Below are 9,697 nucleotides of genomic sequence, written 5' to 3'. Positions count from 1 at the left end.
CCCGGTGGCGCCTGGTGGGAGCCTCTTTCACAGACCTGGCCTTCTGAGGCCCCGTCTCACCATTTCATCTCTGTAGCTTCCTGGGGCTTAATAAATGGTTTTAAATGAATAAATGAGTGAAATATCATTATTTCCTATAGTCCTACTGAAAATCTCTGTAGGTACGTTCATATTTATAACTTCTTGTGTATCAATTCTGGGGCCGGGGATGGAGGAGATACAGTCTTTACACCTGTAAAAGGCCTTAGAACACTGAGAAAGTATCTTGTGGGACTTTTTTCTCTGATACACCTTCCCTGTATCAGATCATTGCTGATTTTCCTTTCTCTGCTGCACAATGGAAAGAGTATCTTATGACTACAATTTTTTAGAATGTCCACTAAGGTATATCTCCCTAGTTTTTGCACTGGGGCTTGAACCAAAAGTAGTACCAGAAATCTTCTATAATTAGGTAACTATAACATTTACGATTAATCTCAACTACATATAACAGAAATCATCAACACAACACTGGCTGAGACAGATTTATTCCTCTCTTATATAAAAGAAGTCTGCAAGTTGGCAGGCATCTACTTTATACAGCAGTGAGAACTTGGGTGAGTTAACGACGTCGAAGCCCTCCAGATACCTGAAAATTAAGAGTGATGTCATTAAAGGGCTTTTGTAAAGATCTAATGTGATAAGCCCTGGCCTGGCACAGAGTAAATATTCAATGGATGTCAGAAAAAAAAAATCACATCTATTATTTTATTATTAGTGCTCGTTGATTCTGCGATCAACTCCTTTTTAGGTTTGCTGCTTTTTAGAACTGGTCAGCTCCCAGAGATTTGTGTAATTTTCCAGACATAGTTGGAAGGCATTGCTGTGCCATTTACCGTTTACTGCAAACATTTGTTTTCAGCATTCCGAGATGGACCCTGACACAGCAATATCACATCCTCCTGTCCTCAGCGAGTCCTCTGGAGGCTGTGCTTCTTGCAGCGAAATAAGACTTACAGGAGTCAGAAGGGGGCCCTACTGCCTCAGTGCCATGTTCTCACAGCTCACACAAATAGCTACCGTTGGTATCCAAGGTGGTGGGTTCCGTCGTTCTGGAAGAAGGCATCCCTCGTTCCTTTTGACTGGAATTTAGTAATTAAAATAAGATGGTCTAGTGCACAATAATTCCTCTGGATAATGTTTTTGGACAAAGTATTCAAGGGCAGATTCACCTACTTTGTCTTAGTCGGGGCTCTCCAGAAAGAAGGGCCTGAGATAGAGGACTTATAGGCTATTTCTCGACTAGGGATTGTGAGCCCAGTGAGCAAGATGGAGACAAAGAAGTGGGGCAGGAAGACAAAGAGAGGGACTGTTATAAGGTATGGAGGGGAGGTTACTGAGTTGGTCCATGCTAATGGTTTGATCCCAAGGGACCATCATGATTGTCCTCTAAAAGTGAAATAAATTTGGTATCCAAATAGTCCACTGGAGAAAAGAACAGGAAGAATTTATTCATTGACTCCTGTCTCCCATTGGTTAAAGGTATGTCCCTGGAGGTAATAACTCTCCCACATTTCCACATTACACATACATGGTGGACTTTCATGGCGCACAGACCTGTGTGTCCAAGGGAAGCCCCAAGGCAAGAAGCAGGAAGTGTGGAGTGCAGGTGAGGCAGGTTTTTTGAGCCTGTGTGAAGATGTTCAGAGGCTACTGTAGTGCTGCTCTATGCAGTGGCTGGAACAAGAGGTAGGGGTGGCTGACGGAATGTTAAATGGCACTAAGAAGTATCTTATACGCTTTCATTCATTCAACAAGAAGGTATCATAGACCTGGTATATTCCAGGTAGAGAGATAAGAGATGGTAGTTCGGCAGTGACCATGACAACACAACCCTTACTCTCAGGAAACTCATGGTTTGGGGGTTGTTGTGAGCATAAAAGGAGGTAAGTACTTAACACAAAATCCGTAAAGAGCTGCTCAATTGTCGTTAGCTGCTGTTAGTTTTATTTTGTGGCGCTGCTGAAAATGGGTAACACATCTGGGCTAGTTCCGAGAAACCTCCATGGGTGACCAGCTCACAAGCCAAGACCCCAAATGATTCCATCATTTTTTTTAAAGGAATAAAGTTTGTGTGTTATTTATGGTGAAAATTCTGACGGCTAATGAGCAATCAGTAGAGAGACACTTGCTCCTCAATAAAACTTCCTTTTTATCTGTAATGTTTACTGAGGATTCTAACCCAGACCAGTAGTATCATGATGGTTACAGACTTCCCACCTCCACCACTCCTTCCAGGGCAGTACTTTTATAACTTCCTCTGATTGGTGGGGGGTGAGGAGAGCACAGGAATCCTCTGCGCTTAGTAATAAAACAACGTTGGAAACTGCTGTGAAAGGACAAGTGAAAAACATCCAGCCTTTTCCAACACTCCCAGGACTAAACATTTAGGAAGTACACAAGAAATGAAAAGGGAGTCATGCACAAGCATGAAAATCAAGCTTTTTGGCTTTAATCCTACTTTGAGTTCAGAACATTAACCATACTTTGCATGCGATGAATTCGGTCTCCTAAATACAACAGCTGATGACTTACATACAAATTTTAAATTCAACATATTATGTATTTAGGATTGAGAAGCAGCCTTACACATTTTTAAGCAGAACTCTACAAAATGGTTGCAAGTGGAAATAACACTGGCAAGGTGCCCTGTGTTTTTAGCCAGTGCTAAACCAGAGACGTCTCAGGTTGCTAAGAAAAAACAAAAACAACATTTTCCAAGTTAAGAATTCTGTGTTTTGGGGAGGGCAAGAGAGAGAATAACAGCTTACTCTTTGGCTTAAAATACTCAATAGTTCAGAGCCATTACACTTAAAACCAGAAGGAGCAAGTCCTAAGGTAGTCTGTGTTCTGAAGAGGAAAATGCACAGAAACCAACACTGGCTGTTTCTTTACTCAAATCCTTGCAATATGCTCAGTCGAAGACCGTCTCACTTACAAGCTGTCAGGGACTTCAAAGGTGGATATTTGGTAGTTACAAACAAGGTTTTCATTTAACAAATTATGTTATTAATGTTTTGTTAATAAATGATGTTTATTAACTGGGATGAGTGATAACTTGTGAAATGTTCTTTTTTAAGAGAGGAGAGTGTGAGTGGGTGGGGGCAGGTAGAGGCAGGGGCAGAGGGAGAAGTAGAGGCAGAGAGAGGGAGAGAAAATGTCAAGCAGGCTCCATGCTCAGCAAGGAGCCTGATGTGGGGCTCCATCCCACAACCCTGACCTGAGCTGAAATCAAGAGTTGGATGCTCAACGGACTGGGTCACCCAGGTGCCCCAGTTTTCCCATTTTTGAAACCTAAGGGTCTGCCTGTATCCTAACACACATATCCCACCCAAAGCAGGCACTTTGGAGGGGTGGGGGGAGGGTCTACAGGCAACCCACTGGTCTACCAGTCCTGTAAGCAGAAAGCATGGACTATGCTGAAGGGACTAAAGTACGGCTGTCAGTGGAGCTAACTGTAGTCCCCTTTCCACCCTCACTTGTAAGCACAAATATGCTCTTTCCCTTGATATTCTAATCTCACAGGAGGCTTTTTATTAGCACGTTTTTCCTTTGAACACATGGTGCATACCAGATTGGCAAATTGCAGGAAGGCAAGGAAAAGCATGTACTCCTTTTCCCTGGTTTTTCTGGAATCCAGGCTGGTCCAGCATAAAGCTGCAGGTGAACCCAACTGTCCATGTCTTCAGAGAGACTTCTCCCATGGACCATACACCACGAGACACTACAAGTCTCGTCATGATTCTACTGCCTCCATCTTGCTGGCCCTGGCTGCAATTCTGGTCCAGGAGGCCAGCACAGCCTCTGGGCTGGACTGGTTACTACAATGGTATTAACTCCCTCTAGAAGAGTGGTAACTCTAAAAGCTCTGGCACACCCTCCTCAGAAGAAGGACCTGGTTCTGGAGGATCAGTCCCCTCAAGTCACATTTTTGAGCTTTCCCCTTGTCCACCTTTGATTTTCCATGGGACCTTGTCTAGATGTTGGCCTCCTTGGCTGTGACAGGAATATTCTTCTGATTTGGGTAAGTATATTCACAGAGTTACTTATGTGCTTCTAGTGTCCATCTCTGGTGCTCAGCTTTAACTGATGGTACCAGGCCCACACAGTGTCTCTGTGAAGTAGGTTGACTAGTTGTAGTTTAGAGGGTAATGGAGGAATAGGTATCTTCTTCCAGTTTTAGGCTGTTGTTGCATTGTGCATTCTCCGGTGGATAGGAAACTTGGTTATCTGCCACAGATCCTTCTTGTTTTGTCCCCTTCAATGAGGTTCTTGATAAAGCTGAGATGCTTGACTCACTCAAGCCCACTGTTCCTCTCATTTCCACCAACATGAGTTTGAATTTGACAGTCACATATTCTTCCCCTGACTTCCCTGTGGAGTCCCACTCTTTGCCTTTTGTGTTCTGCATAGTCTGAAGAGAGTTGATGCAAAGAAAATTCTTCTGACTTCTGGCTCGAGATTGCTCTTTTAAAAGATTCCTCCCACTTCTTGGGGCGCGTGGGTAGCTCAGCCTCAGTGGGTAGCTGAGCCTCTTGATTTAGGCTCAGGTCATGATCTCAGGGTTGTGGGATCCAGCCCTCTGTCGGGCTCTGCACTGAGGATGGAGCCTTCTTGGGATTCTCTCTCTCCCTTCTCTGACCCTACCCTGCTAACTCCCTCTCAAAATAAACAAACATTAAAAATAAATAAAAGTTTTCTCCCACTTCCTGTCACTCAAAGGCACTCTCAATTCCATAATTCTACATTCTAATTTTCAAATTCTTAGATTGCTAAAATGAGGACAAAAAGAACAGGCAGACAGGTACAAAAGCCCTCAAAAGGGAGATGAATTTTAGGGAACTGGGTTTAAGTGATATGGCCTCATTCTCTGAGAATGCCTTACAGAGTGAGTGATGTGAACACAGATGACCCTCACATTTTCCCTGAATGATTGAACCTTGCTGGGATAAGGGTGTAAGGAGTTAGATTCAGAGCTTCTGCTGACTTGGTAAAACCAGAATTGTGCCCCATTCCCCACTCTCTGTGTACAGCCTAGACTTCACCCCAGGGGATCCATCCAGTAAAGGACATGGTTTATACAGCCACCCAGACTGGGGTTCAAATCCTGAGTTGACCATCTCCTAGCACTGTGATCTTGGACAATCATTTCTTTTAAATCTCCTTGTGTATATCTGGGGGTTGTTGTGAGCATTAAGGGAGGTAAGTACTTAATATAAGTAAGGCCTGTTAAAGTAAGTGCTTCTATGGTATGGTCTCCATTTCCAAGATCACCTCATGGTACAAGATGGTGACTAGAATTCCGGCCACCTGGTTTTTCATTCCAGTCAATAGGAAAAAAGACAATAAAAGGGTGAAGCCAGCTGATTCTTAAAGTTCCTGAAAGGTCCTGCATGAATTGATGTTTACATCTCATTGCCCAAAAAGTAGTTTCATGGCTTCTGATAGCTGCAAGGGAAAATGTAGTATTTATTCTGTATAGCCATGTGTCTAGCTAAAATTGCTATTACTACGGAAGAGGGGGAGAATGAACATTCGACGCCAATTATCATTCTTTGCCACAGAGAGCCATTTTAGGGGCAGCCAGAGAAGGAAGAGTCTTGGGACTTTGATTAAACTTGATGGCACAGGGGAAAATAATCATTAAAAGTGGTTGATGCTGGGGCGCCTGGGTGGCTCAGTCGGTTAAGCGTCCGACTTCGGCTCAGGTCACGATCTGGCGGTCCGGGAGTTCGAGCCCCGCGTCAGGCTCTGTGCTGACACAGCTCAGAGCCTGGAGCCTGCTTCAGATTCTGTGTCTCCCTCTCTCTGACCCTCCCCTGTTCATGCTCTGTCTCTCCCTGTCTCAAAATAAATAAACGTTAAAAAATAAATTAAAAAAGAGTGGTTAATGCTGATAACTTCTTGATAAGATCAAAGGCAAATCCAAGTGATCTGGAAGCGCTCTGTCCAGTGAGGTAGCCATTAGCCATATGTGCCTTATGCTCCCTCATCATATCCCCCCTGAACAAGTTTGATCCCTAAATCTTTAGGGTTAAAGATGGAAGGTCTCATCTTCTGTAGCTTCTTCCTGCTGAATAGGAGTGTAGAGATGTCCCTACCTATGGGTCAACATTTGTAATTCCACTCTACCTTCCCGGACTGACCAAGGGAGAGGCAGCTGAATCCAATGTAGAAAACATAGTTGTACAGACCTTCTTGAATAGAAAGACTCGTCTGTTGGCTTGAAGTTATTGCAGTGAAGGAGTCCAGTGTCTGCCAGTGGTACCAGCAAGAAGATTTTTAGAGGTCAGGCTTGAAGCATCCTCAGATGGAGTGGGAACAGGCAGTAGGAATCAGATGGGTCTTTCTGGCTTGTAATTCAAATGTCTGTGGTGATCCTTTTGAATGTCCCGCTGTTAAGAAAGAATTGTGAGTATAAATTGGGAAAAAGAATGAAAGAAAGGTACGACCATCAATTTTGTTTGAAGGGAAGTGTGAGGTCTTCTATAGGCTTACAGGAATGAGAAGGCGCATTAGTTGGCTTCTGTGAAGGAGGTAGAGGTTTTATTCTACATATAGGAGCCCATGAAGAGTGCCCCTGTAATTTTACTGCAGTGGACAGTACATAATATGACCCGGTAGGGGCCCTTCCATTTTGGAGTTAAATCCCCTGCTGTATTAGACCTCCATTAAACCACATCTCCTGGGTTGATATGGGGTGGGTTTCTAGTAACTGGCCGATGAGGTGTAGGGAGGATATGGTTTGCATATTCACTTAGAGATTTATGAGTGAACCTGGCCTCAAGTGAATAATAAAGCACTATAGCCTTTATCTATTGATAGGTCTCTACAGTGAGAAAGGCTTTTTATATACGCAGAGGATGGTCTATACATGAAATATTGTGACAATTTTTCTGAAATCTGCCTCAAGTTGTTCAGCTTAGGCAAACAACAACATTTAAAGACAATCAGAACTAGAATTTAGTATCCATAAAGGTGTATTATTGAGGCATAGTTTTCCTCTCTAGAATCATCCCTATTTTTGAGACAGCCAAATCAAGACTAATTTGTTTGTAAAACAAGTACAATTTTAACTTAGCCTAATTATTTACATAGGTTCATCAAGAACAGTGATTGGTTATATAGATCTTTTATAATTTGCTTTGCTGAAACTTTTTATAAAGAATCTCAAGATTGAACGTTTAGTAGCCTCTCCAGGCCAGAAGCCAAGCCAAGCACTTGCCATCAGGCATCCCTGCAATACTTGTTGATTTGGATGAATTCCTCTTGAGGAGGTCCTCAAGATATCCTGAAGTTCCTGTGCCTTCCAGGAAGTGACATTCCTCACTCACCTGGTAAGGCCTCTGGGAACTTGGTAAGCAAGGTATCAGGCCAACATTTCCAAGTGGCTTTATGGCTCCATGTTTCGTATAGTCAACCTTAGTTCCTCAGAGCCGTATGGTCATATCCGAGTCTATGCATGTTGCTCTCAAATAGGACATTCCAGCCAAAGCCTTGCTGAAATAACCAGGATTTCCAATGGTGTCCTGTTATATAAAGGAGAAGACTCTTACTGAACTTATGCAAGTAACTGTAATTTCCATGAAAGAAAGAATACTGAGAGTTTTTGAATTTCAGAGCATTGAGGTAGAAAGAAGTTTGTTAAATGTTTCAGGTTTACAAATGAATACTTTACCACATTTTTGTATATCATAGATATCTTAGGAGAATGTTTCCTTAATCTGAAAGAGCAAGCATTAGGAAACCAGCAACACTTTAAAACAAGGGTCACAAAAAACTAATTTGCCTCGGTTCATTTGGTCCCATGTTCCTCATTCTTGTTCAGTTTGAGTGCAGCTTTTTTAGTTCTAAAAAGTCTTGCCCATTCTAGTTTTAGGATTTTAGGGATGTTAAATACCTGTATTTGTCCTAAATGTCCTTTTTATAAATCTCCTTGAAGATAAAACATGTTTTGTAAAAGCATCAGAATTATAAATGACAAAATCTCAGAAACGGGCATAGTTAACAATCTGATGAGAGTTCATTATGGTGCAACTGACGAGGTAATCCAGCTATTTCTGTGATACAGAATACTTCAATTATCAGAATATCAAGTGATGACCTTACACCAAAACATTAAAACTTTAGGTATTGCATATGTATTTGAGCAGTTCTAGCATTTACCCCTACAATACAACCTAAGGTTTACCATTCTTTGACAGTGCTTTTCCAAGTAACTTAGCATACCAAACAAAAAGGCCTAAATGGTCAAAAAGACTTCATTTACAATTTAAGCCTTGGAAGTTTGTTAAAACCTTAGAAAGTTATAAAGCACCTCCTAAATAGGTTTACAGATCATTACATAACTTAAAACTAACTTACTTCACCAAGATGGCAATAAGAGATCCCAAAGGCAAATATGTAGGGTTATATGGTTGTTAGCAAAGCGAAGCTCCTTTAATATTGAGAAGTTTTAATGAAGTAATCAAACACCTGAAAAAGACAAACATAAGCTTTGGCTTTGTGGGCAGACAAAAGACCTTTGTTTACACTTATCGAGAGCAGAACAAGAATCCAAGAAAACTTTGTATTTTGAACAGAGAGAAAAGGATACTTATCCCAGTATACTTTTAAAATCCATACATTTCAACCTTAGTCCATCCTGACCACACATAAAATTCCTTTCCAAAGATTTCCCTTCACGAACCTTCTACAACTTTCCTTTGCTTTCAAATTTTGGCCCAAGCCATTTCTTTCCAAGTAACCAGGCTCATTTAGGACAAAATTACTTTCTTTTCCCTTTAGTAAAAATTTCCATTCCTTGTATCTTTCTTACACATCTCCTTCCTTGTTTTGTTTTTTAACATACAGAATTGCTTTTCTCATTTCCATCAGTCTTAACTACATTTAGCAGAATTTTAACTCTTAGAAACCTTAGTCTCCAGTGAAAACTAAGTAGTAACCAATTGTGAATTGTTACCAGAATTTTTTGATGGCAAATTTATGAATTAATTGAGCACAAAGCAGGTTTTTCCAACAGATCCGAATATCCTTTGTTTCTCTACAATAAGAAAAGTGCAAACCTACGTTCAGTAACCAATGCTTTAGCATTCCATTTGATTTGAAGACACAGATGTCCAACGAATTCAATCCCATTTATCACACAAGCAAAACTTCAAAGTTTTAGATTACCAAAGACTGAAAGTCATCTTCACAATTACCCATGAAAACTTTGAGACATACAAAATGAACCATTATTTTAAGTCATCTTTTTGCCTACAAATTGGAGCAGAGAGAACATGAGCTTATTTGACATTCAGCAAACCTAGATAAAGTAAAAAGTTTATTTAATGCTGATGAACGGGTCTACCTCAAACCAACAAATTTAAACTAGCTTAAACATCGAATATGATCCACCTGCATCCACTTAAGTCAATCGATTTGTTCCCATTAGTTTTTACCTGGAACACCAGTGGGGAATCGGAAGTGGGCGGTCCAAGGGGGTGCTCTTAGCTCCTTGACAGTGAGGGTGGGTGGAGGTGTCGGAGACACCAACGATGGTGTAGAAGCCAGTTCTGTAGACTGCACCCAAGGTGGTACAGAAACAGGAGGTGGGGAGGGGAAGGCAAAAGAGGTCAAGTGCTAGAAGGCAGAGAACCAGTTTGTGGGACCCAAG

The 9,697-nt window shown here is 41.6% G+C and overlaps 1 pseudogene; it reads right to left on the bottom strand.

Moving 5' to 3' along the window:
- Positions 1 to 525: 525 nt before the first annotated feature.
- LOC122492624 overlaps positions 526 to 9,697 on the bottom strand; it is a 37,411-nt pseudogene continuing 28,239 nt past the window's right edge.

Source organism: Prionailurus bengalensis, chromosome D2, assembly GCF_016509475.1.
Source record: "Prionailurus bengalensis isolate Pbe53 chromosome D2, Fcat_Pben_1.1_paternal_pri, whole genome shotgun sequence".
NCBI classification, from domain to species: Eukaryota; Metazoa; Chordata; class Mammalia; order Carnivora; family Felidae; genus Prionailurus; species Prionailurus bengalensis.
Note: the sequence above shows the minus strand (reverse complement) of the source record. Positions and strands in the feature narration are given on the sequence as shown.